Below are 15,955 nucleotides of genomic sequence, written 5' to 3'. Positions count from 1 at the left end.
AGCTTATTACACTAGGACGACCTCGTACGATTGCGAGTCAATCCCTTAGGTATTTTGGGTTGAGTCAAATTTTGGCGCCGTTGCCGGGGAAGGCTTTAGACGTTTGGTTGTGCTACTTTGTTTTCCATGTTTATTTTATTTTTATTTTTGCTCGGTTATTTTCTTTCTCCCACTGGTGCGTTTGATCTGTTTTGTTGAGTGTTGTGTTGCTAGGGTGTTAAAGTCTTAACAGGAATTTGGCATTCTACTGGACAACACTCACCGTGCACGCGAGGTGCTTGAAGCCTAGGAGAGGGAGTTGAGAAGATGGCAGGAAGAAATTTTCAGTATATGGGGGATTTTACCTGGCCTGTCATAGAGGCCACGAACTCAGCTATTGTGCTCTCCACTGCAGTCAGGAATTACAACCTGAAGCCCAATGATTCAAGTCAGCTCCCCCTCTTCTATGGGCTGCCGAATGAAGATGCCCTGCAGTTTATCAGAGACTTCTTTACCCAAGTGCAAACTTTTCCGCTGTTGGACCTCACAGAGGAGCAACTAAAGCTTAAGTGCCTCCCATATGCACTTAAGGATCGGGCGAGGACGTGGCTGCTATCTCTGCCGCCCAACTCCATAACCACTTGGGGGGAGGCGTGTGAGAAGTTGATGCTGAAGTACTACCCGAATCACAAGACACAAGAGATCAGAGCTGAAATCATGAACTTCATCCAAGGAGCGGACGAGCCTTTTCATGAGGCTTGGGAGAGATTTCAAGAACTCCTCCGCCAGTGCCCGCAGCACCAACTGACCACTGTGATGTTGATGCAATTTTTCTATGACGGGCTGGTATAGCCTGCTCAATTCATGGTGGACAGCACGGTAGGAGGTAACATCGCTAGGAAGACCGCCGACGAGCTTAAGGAGATTTTCAAGACCCTAGCTGAGAGCTCACAACAGAAATCAGTCCGTGGAAGGAATGTTGAGGCCAGTGCAGTGGCACCCCAGTATGAGCTGCAGAAGCAGGTGGCAAAAATTATGAGAGAAATGCAGCAGTTGAAAATGAGTAGGGTGGAACCACCTCGCACCCGTGAGCCTAATGTCGAGAGTTGTGGCATATGCGGCGAGTATGGCCATGGAACCAATGAGTGTCATAAGATTGGCGAGCGTACCTATGAAGAAGGAGTTGAAGTCTTTGCTGCACAAGGGTATTCGAGTAGGCAACACCAAGGTCACATGCAAGGACATGGGCAAAGTTCTCAATTTTGTCAAGTCCAACAGCCTATGGGTTATCAAAACCAGTAGCAATTCTACCTATCCCCGCAGTAGTTCCCCATGCAACAAGGGAATTTCCAGCAGCCGCAGCAGCTCTACCCACCTCAGCAGCACCAACCTCTAGGCCCCTTATTTGAAGATCAGATGCAAGCTAGCAAGCAGGCGATGGAGGCTCAGAGTGCTACCATCAAGCGCCTCGAGACTACAGTGGGCAACTAACAGGATCCTTGAATCAGCTGCAGCAACAACAGCCAACTGGGAAGTTCCCAAACCAGGACAAACAGCCACATCAAGCTCATGTCGTGGCGGTAGTCAAGAAAAATGCCCCAATAACCATGGGAAAATGGAGAAGCAAAACCGTGGAAGCAATCAAGGCTACCCAACGCCTCAGCGAGCCACTGCCAACTGTCACTGTTGCACCAGACCAACCACCACCCAAGCAAGGAGATCCAGGTAGCTTTATTTTTTATATTAGCTTAGGTGGGGTTGAAAAGGCTTTGGGAATGCTTGATTTGGGCGCGGCAATCAATTTGATGCCGCTTGATATTTTTGAGAAATTGGGTAATAAATAGCTGAAATGCACGAATATGAAGATAGAGCTAGCTGACGGCTCTGTTAGCAGCCCACGGGGCCTTGTTGAGGATGTTGAGGTTGTTGTGAGGGGGATTAGAGTTTTGGCTGATTTTGTTGTCCTTGATGTGGGAAAAGGGATTAGAGGAGAGAATGAACATCTTGTTTTGCTTGGCCGACCTTTTATGGCCACCACCCATACTCGTATTGACGTGAGTACTGGAAATTTGAGTATGGCGGGGGCAGGGAGGTCTGTAACTTTCTCTATTTTTGATAAGAAATCTCCTACTCGTACCCCCTTATTGCAAAACTGCTCTTATGTTGAGACTTTTGATGTTTTGGATAAGGACTGTATTGTGCAGGATTTTCTTTATAAGTTACAGGAGGAGGACGAGATTGTGGAGGAATTCCTTGCTAACTTGCAAGATGAGGCTGACATTGAGCAGGAATTTCTGGACAAGCTGCAAGAGGAAGATGATATAGAGCAAGGCTTTCTGTGTGCCTTGCTACTGGAAGAGAAGCTTGATGAGGTTGTGTCACTCGATTTCGTTGGATGTGTGGATAGAAGACCATCCCATGATATGAGCATGGAGCGCTCATTAGGAGGACCCGCAGCTGCAATTCAAGAAGATGTGTTTACACAGGCACTTAAGCAGCTGACGCTTCAATCGGATTTTGGTTAAGGGATCCTCTTAGTCGGGCTAGCGACTTAAAAACTAGCGCTGCATGGGAGGCAACCCATGTTTTTCTTGCTTTCCCTTGTTTTCGTTTTTCTTTCATTTTGTTCGGGTTTGTGTTTCTGTTTTTTCTGTTGTTTGGTGCAGGTTGGTGCGTTGGAGATTGTTTGTTCTATGGATGAGAGATAGGCAGACATTGTGGGAAACTACGGGCTCGCCACTTGGATCGATATTCAGGGAAGTTTTTCTCTTTCATCCCTCTTTTTGCGAGCACTGAGGACAGTGCTAGATTTTAAGTGTGTGTGGGGGGGTGTTTGTTGATCCTGTGGGTGCCTTTTTGTTATGATTTTGGGCTTTCTTGTGTGGGGCAAATGGTCTCCTTTATCTTGATTGTTGCTTGGCTCCAAGTAATAATGCACACTTTGATGATTTGTTCACAAGTAAATTTCATGAATTGTGTTGGCTTGGTTGCTATCTTTGTCTCTCAGGCTATGCATATTCCTCTCTTGATGTAAGTTGTTTAATGTTTTGGATGCAACACCTTATGAGCTATTCTTGACGTGATTTGTCCGGTAGATGCTAGAGGGAGTGTTTTCATTGTGATAGCCTACGATCTTATCCCTTGAGTTTGAATGTTGGTTTGTTGTGAAGTTTTCTATAGCTCTGGGTCTCTGCTCCTCTGACGGTAGTGTTATGAGCATGGAAAACCACGTGAGAACATTTTGGATTACCTCCAAAAGTGTTGATCTCACGAAAGTTGGCCCATCTATTGAGAATGGAATAACATCACCTTGAAAAGAAAGATGTATAAAATTAGATTTGGTTTGATTGTTTATCATCTTCAAGGAAAATGGGATTTGATTATAAAGGCAATCACATTAGAAAAATCACCTCTAGCGGAGAATCGGGTCTAATCGAATTGAATTGTATCATGTGGTTGTTGCTTCTTAAAATCTTAACAATAAACATCTCGTGAGGAATGTAAAAGGCTAAGAGACTTAGATTGGTTGGAGATGTGAATGGTGAGGAAGTTTTCTTGTGAACTACTCCCTCCGTCCCAATATTCAAGTCTCCTATTCCTTTTTGGGCCGTCCCAATATTCAAGTCTCCTTTCCTTTTTTGGCATAAATTACAATACAATTACTTCAATTAATTAGGCATTCTCTCTCTCTTTCTAACTTTAATCTCTCTCTCTCTCTCACTCTCTTTCTGACACTCTCTCTCTCTCTCTTCGCCACTTCTCTCTCTCGGACGCCTCACCACCGCCGCCTCACCACCGCCGTTCCTCTTCTCTCCCGGTGACCGCAGCGACAAGGCCTCTGCCTCGCCGTCCGTTTTCCGGCGACCAGGGCTCTGCCCTCTCCTGGCGTCGACGAGGCGCCGCCGCCTCCTATCTCTCCACCGCCTCAACCGTCTGCATCCACCGCCTCAACCCTCTGATCTCCTCCGCCTCCACCGACTCCCTCTCCCAGACACATCCGCGCAGGCGCAGCCAGCCGCCGCCCATTTTTCAAGCGGCGGCGCCGCCCTCTGCAAAAGGCGACTCTCTGTATGTACTCTGCCTTCCACCGCCTCTCTCTCTCTACTCTCTTCCTCGAAGGCGGTGCGGCGGCACGACGGCCCCTCAGAGGTGGTAGGGTTGCGCGGTGGTGCGGTGGATTTCTGAGCTTGATTTTGCAGATTTGGGGGAAAATGGTGGTGGCTCCGGCGGCGTCTCTGAGATGAGACGAAGGGAGTTTAGGGAAGCTTCTGATAGTGGTGGTGACCGGTGGAATTGGAGGAGGAGCTTCTGATTTCTGGCGGCCGGTGGAATTTGGGGAAGAAGGTGACTGCCGGCTGGTCCACTAAATTTGGGCTCGATTTTGAGAAATTGAGTATGAGGAAGAAGGAATAAGGGCGGCGACTCGGTGGAACTTGAGTGTATGTTTGCGGCCGGTGGAACTTGCATGTTTGCGGCCGGTGGAACTCGGTGGAAGAAGAAATTGAGTGTATGTTTGCGGCCGGTGGAACTTGCATGTTTTGGGGCGGATTCCAGATGGAAGAGGAAGAAGGAATTAGTTGCTTTAATTAAGAAATAAAATAACATTAATTAAAACACTAATTATGTGGTCCCTACTAATTTAACATCAACTTTACCTCTCCTAAATACCCGTGCCCAAAACAAAGGAGACTTCATTATTGGGACGGAGGGAGTATCATTTTGTGTCGTCACTTTGCTTGAGGACAAGCAAAGGATCAAGTGTGGGGGGGTTGTTTAGCCCTATTTTGTGATGAATTTCTGGGTGTTTACGTGTTATATTGACTTTTATTTTTGGTCTCTTTCACTCAAGAGTTGACTGATTTGAGCTTTTGTGCTAATTTTATTGTCTCAGGATTTTCCGCTCAAATTGATTGATATGTGGACAAAAATAAAGTCAGAATTTAGTTGAATGGTACGCAAAAGAATCGAAGTTCGTCTCGATACGAGTTCGTAGGCGAAAATGGATCTAAAATCCGACTTGAAACGAGGGAGAACGGACCAAAACAAAAACGCTGCGCATTGTAGTGGCCGGCGCCCGCCGTGCCCATTCTGCGAAGGGCATAGGCGGCGGCGCCGCCTGGTGGCGGCCGCCGCCCGGGCGGCCATGGCCACCTGCGCGACCTGACAGTTACGTTTTTTAGGGTTTAAAACCCATTTATTAGGGGTTTATGCTCCCATCCAGCCTCCAGCTCCATTTTTATTGTATTTTCTTAGAGTTTTGGTAGGGAGAAACACATTAGAAACTCTCGAATTACGCTAGATCGCCGTTTCCTTTAATCAATTGTAAGTTCTATCTATTGATTTATCGAATTCTTCAAGCTTTCTTGGTTGCTCTTTTCCTAGATAATTGAACACGTTTTGATAATGATATTTAGCATTGATTTATGATTTGTTAGTCTTATTGTCTAGTTAGTATAGTTAGATCGGTGGTTGATTTGTTAGAGTAATACTCAGTTGAATTTGTGTCGCTTTTCATTTACATGTTCCTTATGAAAAATCATGATTAGTGTTTGCCATAGATTTGAATGCTTGTTTATTTTCCTTGCCTAGATAATTGTTGCTTTATGATTTTGGATTTAATTATTGATTTTTAGATTGTTAGATTAGAACCCTAGTTCTCTATGTTGTCTTATTGCTTTCTTTACCTGCTTCCTATCTTTCGCCTAGATAAATTTATATGCTTTATTTTAATTACGAATTAGTTAACCGGAGAGAGAGTGTCAGACCCAACCTTCTGATTAGAGTGTTTAGGTTATTTCCTGTTTTCTGTGTGTAGCATGATCAGAGCCCTCTTTAGCCTTCCTTGAGAGACGATTTCGGTTAGCTTATTACACTAGGACGACCTCGTACGATTGCGAGTCAATCCCTTAGGTGTTTTGGGTTGAGTCACTCTTCATCCGGCATGAGGTAATACCTATCCTTAGTTTTTGTAAGGTAAAACCATTTCTCATCGATGTGAATGGTGTTGTACATACTTTGAAACTTTATAAAACCACCCTCAGTTATTGAACTAAGCTGATTTAGGCTCCAACTCAGTCTTGACAGCCTATTTTGTGGGGTAAGAAAGGGTTTTATAGCATTTGTGTGTGGTTTCAGCTTTTTCTCCTTTACCCACTTGTGAATCAAAGATTTAGACACACCTAGGTTTGTAGACATGATTCTCATTGATGATCTTTGAAGCACATAAAGATTTTTTACTTTTTCAACATCAACAAGCATTTTATTTTTGTATGAACAACCTTTTCTAATGGATTTTACCTGGACTGGTACACCACAAGCTCTTTGGTTTGATACTTGACTCCAAATCCTCCAAATTGTCTTCAAATCCACTTTGAAGAGAAGGGCTGCCTCCTTTTTGGCACCAAATTCAAGCTTACCTCCAAGGCTATGCTTAATAAGCCCTGTGCTAACTTGTTTCTGTCATCACCTTTGATTTTAGCCCTTTCTATGGCCATTTTTACTGTTTTGTGAGACTTGAATGCACTGCCAATTTATGGTTGTATTTATAGAGGTTGGGTGAACTTGCATGTTTCGAAAGAATGGAATCTGAATTGCAGTGTTCTGACAGAATTCCTCCAAATGCAATGAAAATTCATTTTGCCTCATTTTTTAACTCAGGCTTTTAATGTCAGGTTTTTTTTTTATCTAATTTTCAAATCTTGAATTAATTGTGTGTATACATCCGAATTAGAATCTCATTTTCGAATCTTGAAAAATGGACAGAAAATTAAAAGGCAAAAAATATCGAAATTATAAGTCAGTAACCATAGATTAATAAACTGGAAATCTAATTTGGAAATAAAAACATAATCCCAAATGCCATTAAAAATAAATTCATAAATTAAAAACAATCTCCTAATACAAAATTAGTAAAAGTAATCTAACCTCTTAATCGCTACTCTTATATTTCATCCACATCACCTTTTTCAGTTTTCTTAGTCTCCGTGCCCACACCCAAATAGGGCATTAAATCATGGACGGAGGGAGTATATGTTATGTAAATATTGGATTTAAAATATAAAAAATATATATTTATTTAAAGATTATAACTTAAGAAAATTCTCTCTCCTCTCTCCTCTTTTTTTTTTTGAATAAATCTATTTTTTTTTCAATTATCTTTTAACTTATATTGTTTTCTTTTTTCACAATATCATTTTTTTTATTAATATGAATTATTCTTTATTATTTTATACTCCCTCCGTCCATGAAAGAACTTCCTAGGAGGGAGTGGCACGAGTTTTAAGAAAAAATATTGTTGAGTGTATTGAGAGTGGATAAAAGGTAGTTGAGTGTATTGGGAGTGGTGAAAAGGTGTTATAATTAATATTGGGAGTTGTGAAAAGTGAAAAGTGAAAAGTGAAAAGTAAGAGGATTATAAGTGGTGGGGTATAGTCGATAAATAGGTAGGAAGTTCTTTTGTGGACGTCCCAAAAAGGAAAGATAGGAAGTTCTTTCGTGGACGGAGGGAGTATTAAACTAAAATATATTTATTTAGAATTTTTATAATAATTAAATGATAATCAATTTTATATATAATAAAATATAAAAATATTTTTCGTGCGTCGCACGAGTGCAAATGCTAGTAGTATATATAAAAGGAGAAGTAAATATAATTAAATTCAATTCGAAGGATATAATTGGAATTGGAAAAAAATGGGTTAATTTTGTAATTTTATTTACTAAAGTAATGCCTGTTACTTTAAAGGAAAAGCTTCTACGGTTACAACAAAATTTTATACATATTCGGTTATTATTGTTACAGAAAAAGTGATATGTACTTATGTAGTGGGTTTATATATATATAGGGATGCTAGGATGGGATCTATGGAGAAGGCCCTTAGAGTAGAGAATAAAGAACATATCTTAACCATTGATTTAGAGGAAATCAACGGACTAGATTACAAATTCAGATCTTTTCAATTAAAATAAAAGATAAACCAAAAATCCAAAAAATCATAATTCTTCACGCTGAGGGCAAGAATGTGATAGGAATTTCACTGAATAACCATCCTAAATTATCTTGGCGATAATTAAGGAATTTATCCATAAACCTTCCATCATCACACCCATGTCTCTAACCCTAGGTATACAGCCACATTGACCCTACCCCCCATCTACGGAGCCGCGGCGATTCCACTCCATAAGCTTCGAAGATTGATTGATTCCTGTGGTTTCCGGCGACGATCCGTTAAAGAGGGTAAGTTGTTACTTTATTTTGTTGCTTGTTTATTTTATATTTCGGATAATGAAGATTGTGTAAGCGATCTGAAATTCCATCTTTCTGAAAATGACGACTCATTTTTATAGATGAAGAGTTTCTCTGACGAAGGTCTCGGCCCCGTTCCAGCGCGTTGGAAGGGGAAATACACGGATTTTCCTGATTTTCTGTCGACTTTGTGCAATATGAAGATTGTTGGAGTTGGAGCGTATTATTTAGAGCACGAAGCTTCTCGAGGCGTTACGACTAAGGAATCAAAGGAATTGAAGTCTTCGAGGGATAACAAAGGCCACTGCACACACACAACGTTGGTCACTACCGGAGTGGCCTGCTCAGATATGCGAAGTGTGAAGCCAGCCTGTTGTTTGCGAAAGGAATTTTGATATGGGGTCTTGATCATTCTGTGACTACAATTCTTTGTTTAGAATTACTTGTATTTGGTATGTTTTTCTAGTTCCGTGATGCTTCTTTGTTAAACTACCAATGATTTTCTTGAAACTTTGGTATCTTAGCACATTTGCTTACTATAATAAAAATGTTTTATTCATTGGACTAGTTATGCTACTGCAATTCTTAATGTTGTGTATTATCAAACTTGTTTTTTTTATGAATGTAATCCATAATTGTTAATAGCCTAGATAGATAAACGAAGGCAAGGCAGATGGATTTTCAAATTAGATTTTTTGTCTTTCGGAATTTTGAAATTTCATATCAATATGTTGGCTGTTAATATTGCTTGTATGTTATAGATTTTGATTCATGAGTGGTTAATACAACACTATTTGAATAGGGGTAATTGCCCCTAAATACATAAACTTTCACATATTTCTGGAATTGCACACCACTTTTAAATTTAGCCCCACAATACATAAACTTTGATATTTTCTGATTTTTTCCATGGCACCGGAAACCACCAAATGGAGAGATAACGTGGACGTCAGATTATCTACATGGACTCGCCGAACGCCACGCGGAAACAAAAATTAAAAAACGACGTCGTTCCTAGTAATTTGAAGAAATCAAGTCTGAAATCCCCTCTTCCCTTCAAGCCCTAATCTGAGGAGCATCGAGAGCGCCGCGTCTGTCGTCTTCCCTGTCTTCTCTGAGTGCCAGCTTCTGAAATTGTCGACTAGGGGAGATTCAAGAACCAGATTCGCGAACTCACGAGCCCTAATTGCTCCTCTCTGCTCCATCACCAATTAGGGCGCTTTCTTCGAATTAGGGCTCTGCTTGAGTCCTTCGACTCTGGTTCTTCAATGCCTGCGAGTTCGCGACAGACGCGGCTCTTCACGGACGCAATTAGGGCATCTTTACGAACGCGGCTCTCTCAAGCTCGCGACAGACGCGACGCTCTGGTTCGCAATGTGGTAAAGCTCGCGAATCTGGTTCAGAGGAAGCAATTAGGGCTTGCACCAAGGAGTGCCTCTGATTCTCAAAGAAGACAGACGCAACGCTCATTTGATTTCTCTCCAGATTAGGGCTAACTTCTAAAGGGAAGAGGCACTTTCAGACCTTTTTTTTAGTCGAGGGAGAGAATTTCAGACTTGATTTCTTCAAATTACTAGGAACGACGTCATTTTTAATTTTCGTTTCCATGTGGCGTCCGGCGAGTCCACGTAGATAATCTGGCGTCCACATCATCTCTCCAATTGGGGGTTTCCGGTGCCATGGGAATAATCAGAAAAATATCAAAGTTTATGTATTGTGGGGCTGAATTTAAATGTGGTGTGCAATTTCAGAAATTTGTGAAAGTTTATGTATTTAGGGGCAATTACCCCATTTGCATATTATATTGATGAATAATATTACTTTATTCAGTATAATATTTACGTTATTCACATAAATATGATTTTTATTTGGTACGTCTTCAACAATATTCGATTACGATATAATCATGAATAATCCTACTTTATTCAGCAAACTATTTTCTTTATTCGCATAAATATGATTTTTATTCAGTACACCTTGAACAATATTCGAATACGATATATTCATGAATAATCCTACTTTATTCAACAAAATATTTTCCTTATTCACAATCTATGAGTAACAGTTACGTTATTCAACAAATTATAATCCTTATTCGCAAAAATATAATTATTATTTGGATACATTTTTAACAATATTAAAATACAATATAATTATGTTTATCGTATAAAGAAAGTTATTCAACAAATTAATATCCTTATTCGAACAAATATAATTCTTATTTGGGTACATTTTTAATAATATTAAAATACAATATAATTATGTTTATCGTACAAAGAAAGTTATTCAACAAATTAATATCCTTATTCGAACAAATATAATTCTTATTTAGGTACATTTTGAACAATATTCAAATACATTATAATTATTGTTTATCGCACAAAGAACAAAAAGATTAATGTGTATAGGTTTTGAAATAACTCTTGATACACAAACGTAGTAATGAAAAAAAATAAAATGCTACATGGATTACTAATTTTATTTAAGCGATTATTATTAAATTGAGGTTTTATATAAAAAGGAAAAGAGAAAAAACACGTGAAAGAACAAGAACGCAGACAAGGGATCCGAGACTCCAAAAGAAGCTCGTCAAAGAAAGAAAAACGAAAAGGAGCAGGAAGCCTAAAGCTTCAGCTCGCTAAAACTCTAACGCAAAAAACCTAACAATAAGGATAAATTTTATTTAAGCGATTAAGACTTAAATTCTGCATAATTAGTTACTGGATTAATAAAAATATAAATTAGGTGAAGATTCTATTATTTATTCAGATAATAATAATTTGTGAATACACATTAAAATTATTTGCACAAATAAAAAATTTGGATGAACATGATATAAACGGGCATGAATTCGAGTATATGAAGGATTGTGAAAAAAAAATCATTAATATCGTCAAATATATATATATATATATATATATAGTTGAATATATATATATATATATAGTTGAATATATATATATATATAGGGAAGGGCTACCGTGAAAACACTTCTTAAAATAAAAATAAAAATATTTTTCAATGTACGAATTTTATGTAGAACACGTATGAATTCATCTAACAGGGTTACGAATTGTGAAAAATAAATTTTTACTACCTTTGAGATTCGAACTCAGGACCACGAATTCATTCAACAAGGTTACGAATCAACCGTAGATATTGATGATCTAAGGGCTGAAAATTGTTTATATTTTATATTTTAAGAAGTGTTTTTATTTTAGCTCTCCCCTATATATATATATATATATATATAGGGTTGCACTCAATAAAAAAGTGCCCCTTAGATAAAGAAAGAAGAAGAGATCCTAGCCATTCATTTCATCAAATCTGACGGGTACCATTTTGCAGCTAATTACCATTATTTGATGACATGCTTACGAAATCATTAGATTTACAAAAGTAAAGGTTATAGATGTAAAATACATCATATCTTAATTTAGGAAACATAATTCAATCCCTAATCTTTCGCAAATTCCATTGAAGATGAATAACGAAGTCGATTCCTACGAATTCTTGATGCTGCCCAGTTCATCTGATATTGGGTTTTCATATTTGCATCACCCTCCAATTGGTTTCTACGGGTATCAGGATGAATTCCCAGAAACTGGAAAAACCAGGTTCGACGAAATTGTTGTAATTTATTGCTTGTGTGTTGCGGTCCAATTTCAGGTTTTCTTTGATGTTCGATTAGTTGGCCCGATTGGCAATTCGATTTTTTTTTCCCGTTTGTAAGTCCTACAACATATGTGCCTACAAAATTTAGTGATACATTATTTGTTTAGTTTGTTACTATACTTTGTGGGTTTCATGACTCAAATACCCAGGTTCGATGAAATCTGTAACAGCCCGGCTCCAGAGTTAACGGCTGTTCCCACAAACCAATACGAGTCTTTTCTAGCGTGTTTTGTCCTCACTCGCACGCTCCATGAGAAACTTCCCAGGGGGTCACCCATCCTGAAATTGCTCCAAGCCAAGCACGCTTAACCTTGGAGTTTCTTCCGTGTGGGCATCAGAAAAGAAGATGCATCTTATTGATATGAGTAGCCCAATCAAATCCTTTAAGCTATCATCGAATATGCAGTCCCATTCCAACATATTCTCAGAATCCCTCTCGTTCGGGTGTGTTCCGGTTCATCCCTGCGCCTCTCCGCTTGGAAGTCTTAACCGGAGCCGCTTCTTGTCCGTGCCTCTTTGCATCGGCGATCACTCCGTACTTCGTCCCCGGGCCGTCACAGGCCCACCAGCTTCCGCTTGGTTCGTCCCCGAACCACACCGTACTGGGAGAGGTTCGGCTCTGATACCACCTGTAACAGCCCGGCTCCAGAGTTAACGGCTGTCACCACAGACCAATACGAGTCTTTTCTAGCGTGTTTTGTCCTCACTCGCACGATTTGTGAAATCGTATTTTTTTCGCTTGTAATTCTGGCAACCTATGTGCCTAAAACATCTATTGAGACATTATTTGTTTACTTTGCTAATATACTCTGTGGATTTCATGACTCCATTCTCCAGGTTCGACAAAATCGATAAAAATGATTGATTATATACTGTTGTGGTCCAATTTCTGTTTATTCATGTTCGATTGATTATCACGACTAGGATTTTGATTTTTTCTATGTTTTTTTGTCGAAAGAGGGGATGTATAACTAGTATCAGTGGTATAATTTTATAAATGGTTGTCTTATGTTTGTGTAATTATAAAAACTGATTGTTGTTTATTGGTTCCATTATTTCTGAATCTGTGGATATACTTACATGCCCATTATTTTATTTGTTTCAGCAGTTTCAAAAGTGAAGCAAGAAACTGATTGTCTGAAAATTCTCATTATTTCCATCGTTGGGTAATTACCTATATTTGAGGTACAGTCATGGGTAAAGATCCAAAGTTCTGGGAGAAACAGGGAGACAAAGTGAAAAGAAAGAAAACAGATGTGATAATTCATGATGTTGTTGGGTCAGGTATGTTTTTAAATAAAAGTTGCTAATTATATTGGATTATACAATTGGAGAATTTTTTAAAAATTAAATCAAACAAATCCTTGACTATAATATAATGATCATGCTAACATTGGAATGATAGTTTTCAAATAATATTCCTTTTAAAAAGGCATCTGATTATATTACATTTATGTCTACAGATGCAAGCAAGAAGGTTTTTGATAATGTTAGTTTTGCAGGTTAGTTTATATTATATTAATACTAATCAACTTGAGTATAAAAGCAATAGTCAATAATTTTTTTTCAACTTTCACAGATGCAGAGAATGAAGTTCAAGAGGAAAATGACGAGGGTTCGTAAAAATCAGTTATTATGAAGAGTTACGATTGTCCTTTGAATTTTTATGACCCATTGTTTACCAAGATTTTTTTGTCTTGCTATTGGTAGAGTTATCTCCAAAGGATCAGGTGACAAAACGTAAAAAAAATGACATTTGAGAATCCAGTCACAGAAGGTGAACAATTTAAAGTTCGAAACCTTGTCTGAAGAACTCTATTGTATTATTCGTTGAACTATCTTCATAACATAATTTATTTTTGAAGTGGAGTTTTAACACTTACAAATTTTCAAATAGATGGAATCTCTCTGCAGCAAGGAACTAGACAAGGGGCATATAAGGGAAATGGGAAGGTACAAATAGGTATGTGTGTGATTTATTTAAATTTTGACTCGTTTGGCAAGATTTTAAATTAGCAGTGACTTGAGGAGCCAACAGCAAAGGGAAATGAAATCGCGCTCATCTGGATCTGGTTCAAGCCGTGATGCACTAAAGATCATGAGTGGTGGGAGTAAGGTTGTCTGCAAGAATCAGTAACAAAATGTTGTAGTTGTCGAATGTCAGACGTCTTTTGAGGCTTCACGCCAATTGGAAATGATGGCAAAATCAATTGAGATAGCAAAGAGGATTGAGCGACTAAAGGCCTTGTTGGCGGTGCCACAAATGAAGAAAGTGAGTCAATTATATTTAAAGAGGGCGTTGCAGCGTGTGCTCGTATAACCGGCGTCCAATTGGAGTTCGCATGCGAATATTAGAGAGCATGAGCCGGATAGAAGAGCATCCGAAGGCGAAGGGGATATTCTTGGAACAGAAAATGTGTTGGGCGAAGGTGAACTGATATCCACATTTCCGAAACGGGGTGGGTTTGGTTGTCTGACTTACTGTTCGCACATATGTTCAAATTGTGAAATTTCAATGCACGAAAATGTTATGGAGATTGATAAGTTCAATATGTTCATTAGAAATATATAATAAGTTCATCCAAATTGTGAAATTCCAATGCAGGAAAATGTTATGGAGATTGGTAACTTTCAATAAGTTCATTAGAAATATCTAACAAGTTCATTCAAATTGTGAAATTCCAATGCGGAAAATTAGATATAGAGATTGATAAGTTCCAATAAGTTCATTAGAAATATATACTAAGTTCATCTGAATTGTAAAATTTCAATACTTTGGTTCCACTGAATTTTTTCCTATCTTATAATACTTGATGAGCGGCTGGATAGTTCATGAAATTATTGTGAAGAACTTAGATTATGACATGTACAAACGAAAATAATTGTTGTAAATACTATGAAAATTCGACGAAAATGAGATTTGTTCATTAAAGTTCAAAGGATATAACTATTTGTTCATACAAAACGTATTAAAAATTCATTATACTAAGCAAAAATATAATTTCATCAATTTGGGATAGTCTAGCAAAGTTCAAATGATATAACTATTTGTTCAACAAATTACGTTCAAATTAGCAAAATATGTTAATCAAATCAGTAAAATATGTTCATCATAATTAACAGATTCCGCAGTACTCCTACGGGTGGTATGTATCATCTAGGCTCCGAAGGATATGGAGACAGATATGATGATGATCGATATGGAAACCGAGATGATGATATGAATAGCTATGAGAGAGATGGAGAATGAGGTTCTAGAGATGAGGATAGATATGGTCGGTATGGAGAATCATATGATTGGGAGTGTTAGAGAGGTGAATGTGAAGTTGGTGAAGGAATATTAAATTGAATTAATACTCTAATGCCCGATGATCGTTTCTTGGATTATTATTAATTCATCATACAACGATTAATCCCTAACATGCTCCTGTGAATTTAACAGCTGCACATAGGTGTTAGGAATACTTACTTGAAAAGTGTATGCAGAGGCTGTCGATGATCGAATCGAATGACTCCAGTTCTGATCTTCTGAACTGTATCCCGCTCAGCTTTCACCGTTGGATGGACAACGAGCTATGAAAGTCCCAAGCCAGAAAACTCCCACATGTTTCCTGCGCCTCACAGCTCTCTCAAAAACCCTAAATTTATCAGTGTGTGTTTCCTGAGAGCTGACAGCTGTATTTTATAATAAAACACAGAAGATGGGGCGCAGGTTTTAGGGTGTTGGGCGAATTCCAGCTATTCTAGGGCTAGGAGACTTTGGGCCAGTCCAGGGACCATATACAAGGAATAAAGATGGGCCTCAAATAAATTAATTATCTATAGTCAGCCCAGACCATAATTAATTTATAAATATTAGTTCATTCCACTAGAGAACCAATATTGACTTACCCCTTTATTGCCGGTGATGAGTCGGGGCTTGTATTTAGACTTATTAAATCCCCGTATTTAAAATATCCGACATCCATTAATTAATTAGAGCTCTGACAGCTTAAATTAATTAATCTCTTTGTAATCCTTAAGCAGTACCACTCAAACCTTATTATTGCGCCTGAA

At 38.6% G+C, this 15,955-nt stretch overlaps 1 long non-coding RNA gene across 1 annotated transcript; it reads left to right on the top strand.

Moving 5' to 3' along the window:
- Positions 1-7,837: 7,837 nt before the first annotated feature.
- Positions 7,838-8,791, top strand: LOC131024280 (uncharacterized). The gene is made up of 2 exons (XR_009101731.1): positions 7,838-8,215; positions 8,326-8,791. It is a non-coding gene; the product is annotated as an uncharacterized LOC131024280 (long non-coding RNA).
- The last annotated feature ends 7,164 nt before the right edge of the window (positions 8,792-15,955 follow it).

The sequence above is a fragment of the Salvia miltiorrhiza genome, chromosome 5 (assembly GCF_028751815.1).
Source record: "Salvia miltiorrhiza cultivar Shanhuang (shh) chromosome 5, IMPLAD_Smil_shh, whole genome shotgun sequence".
In the NCBI taxonomy this organism is placed as follows: Eukaryota; Viridiplantae; Streptophyta; class Magnoliopsida; order Lamiales; family Lamiaceae; genus Salvia; species Salvia miltiorrhiza.
The sequence above is the reverse complement of the archived record's forward strand: the minus strand, read 5'-3'. Positions and strand labels throughout refer to the sequence as shown.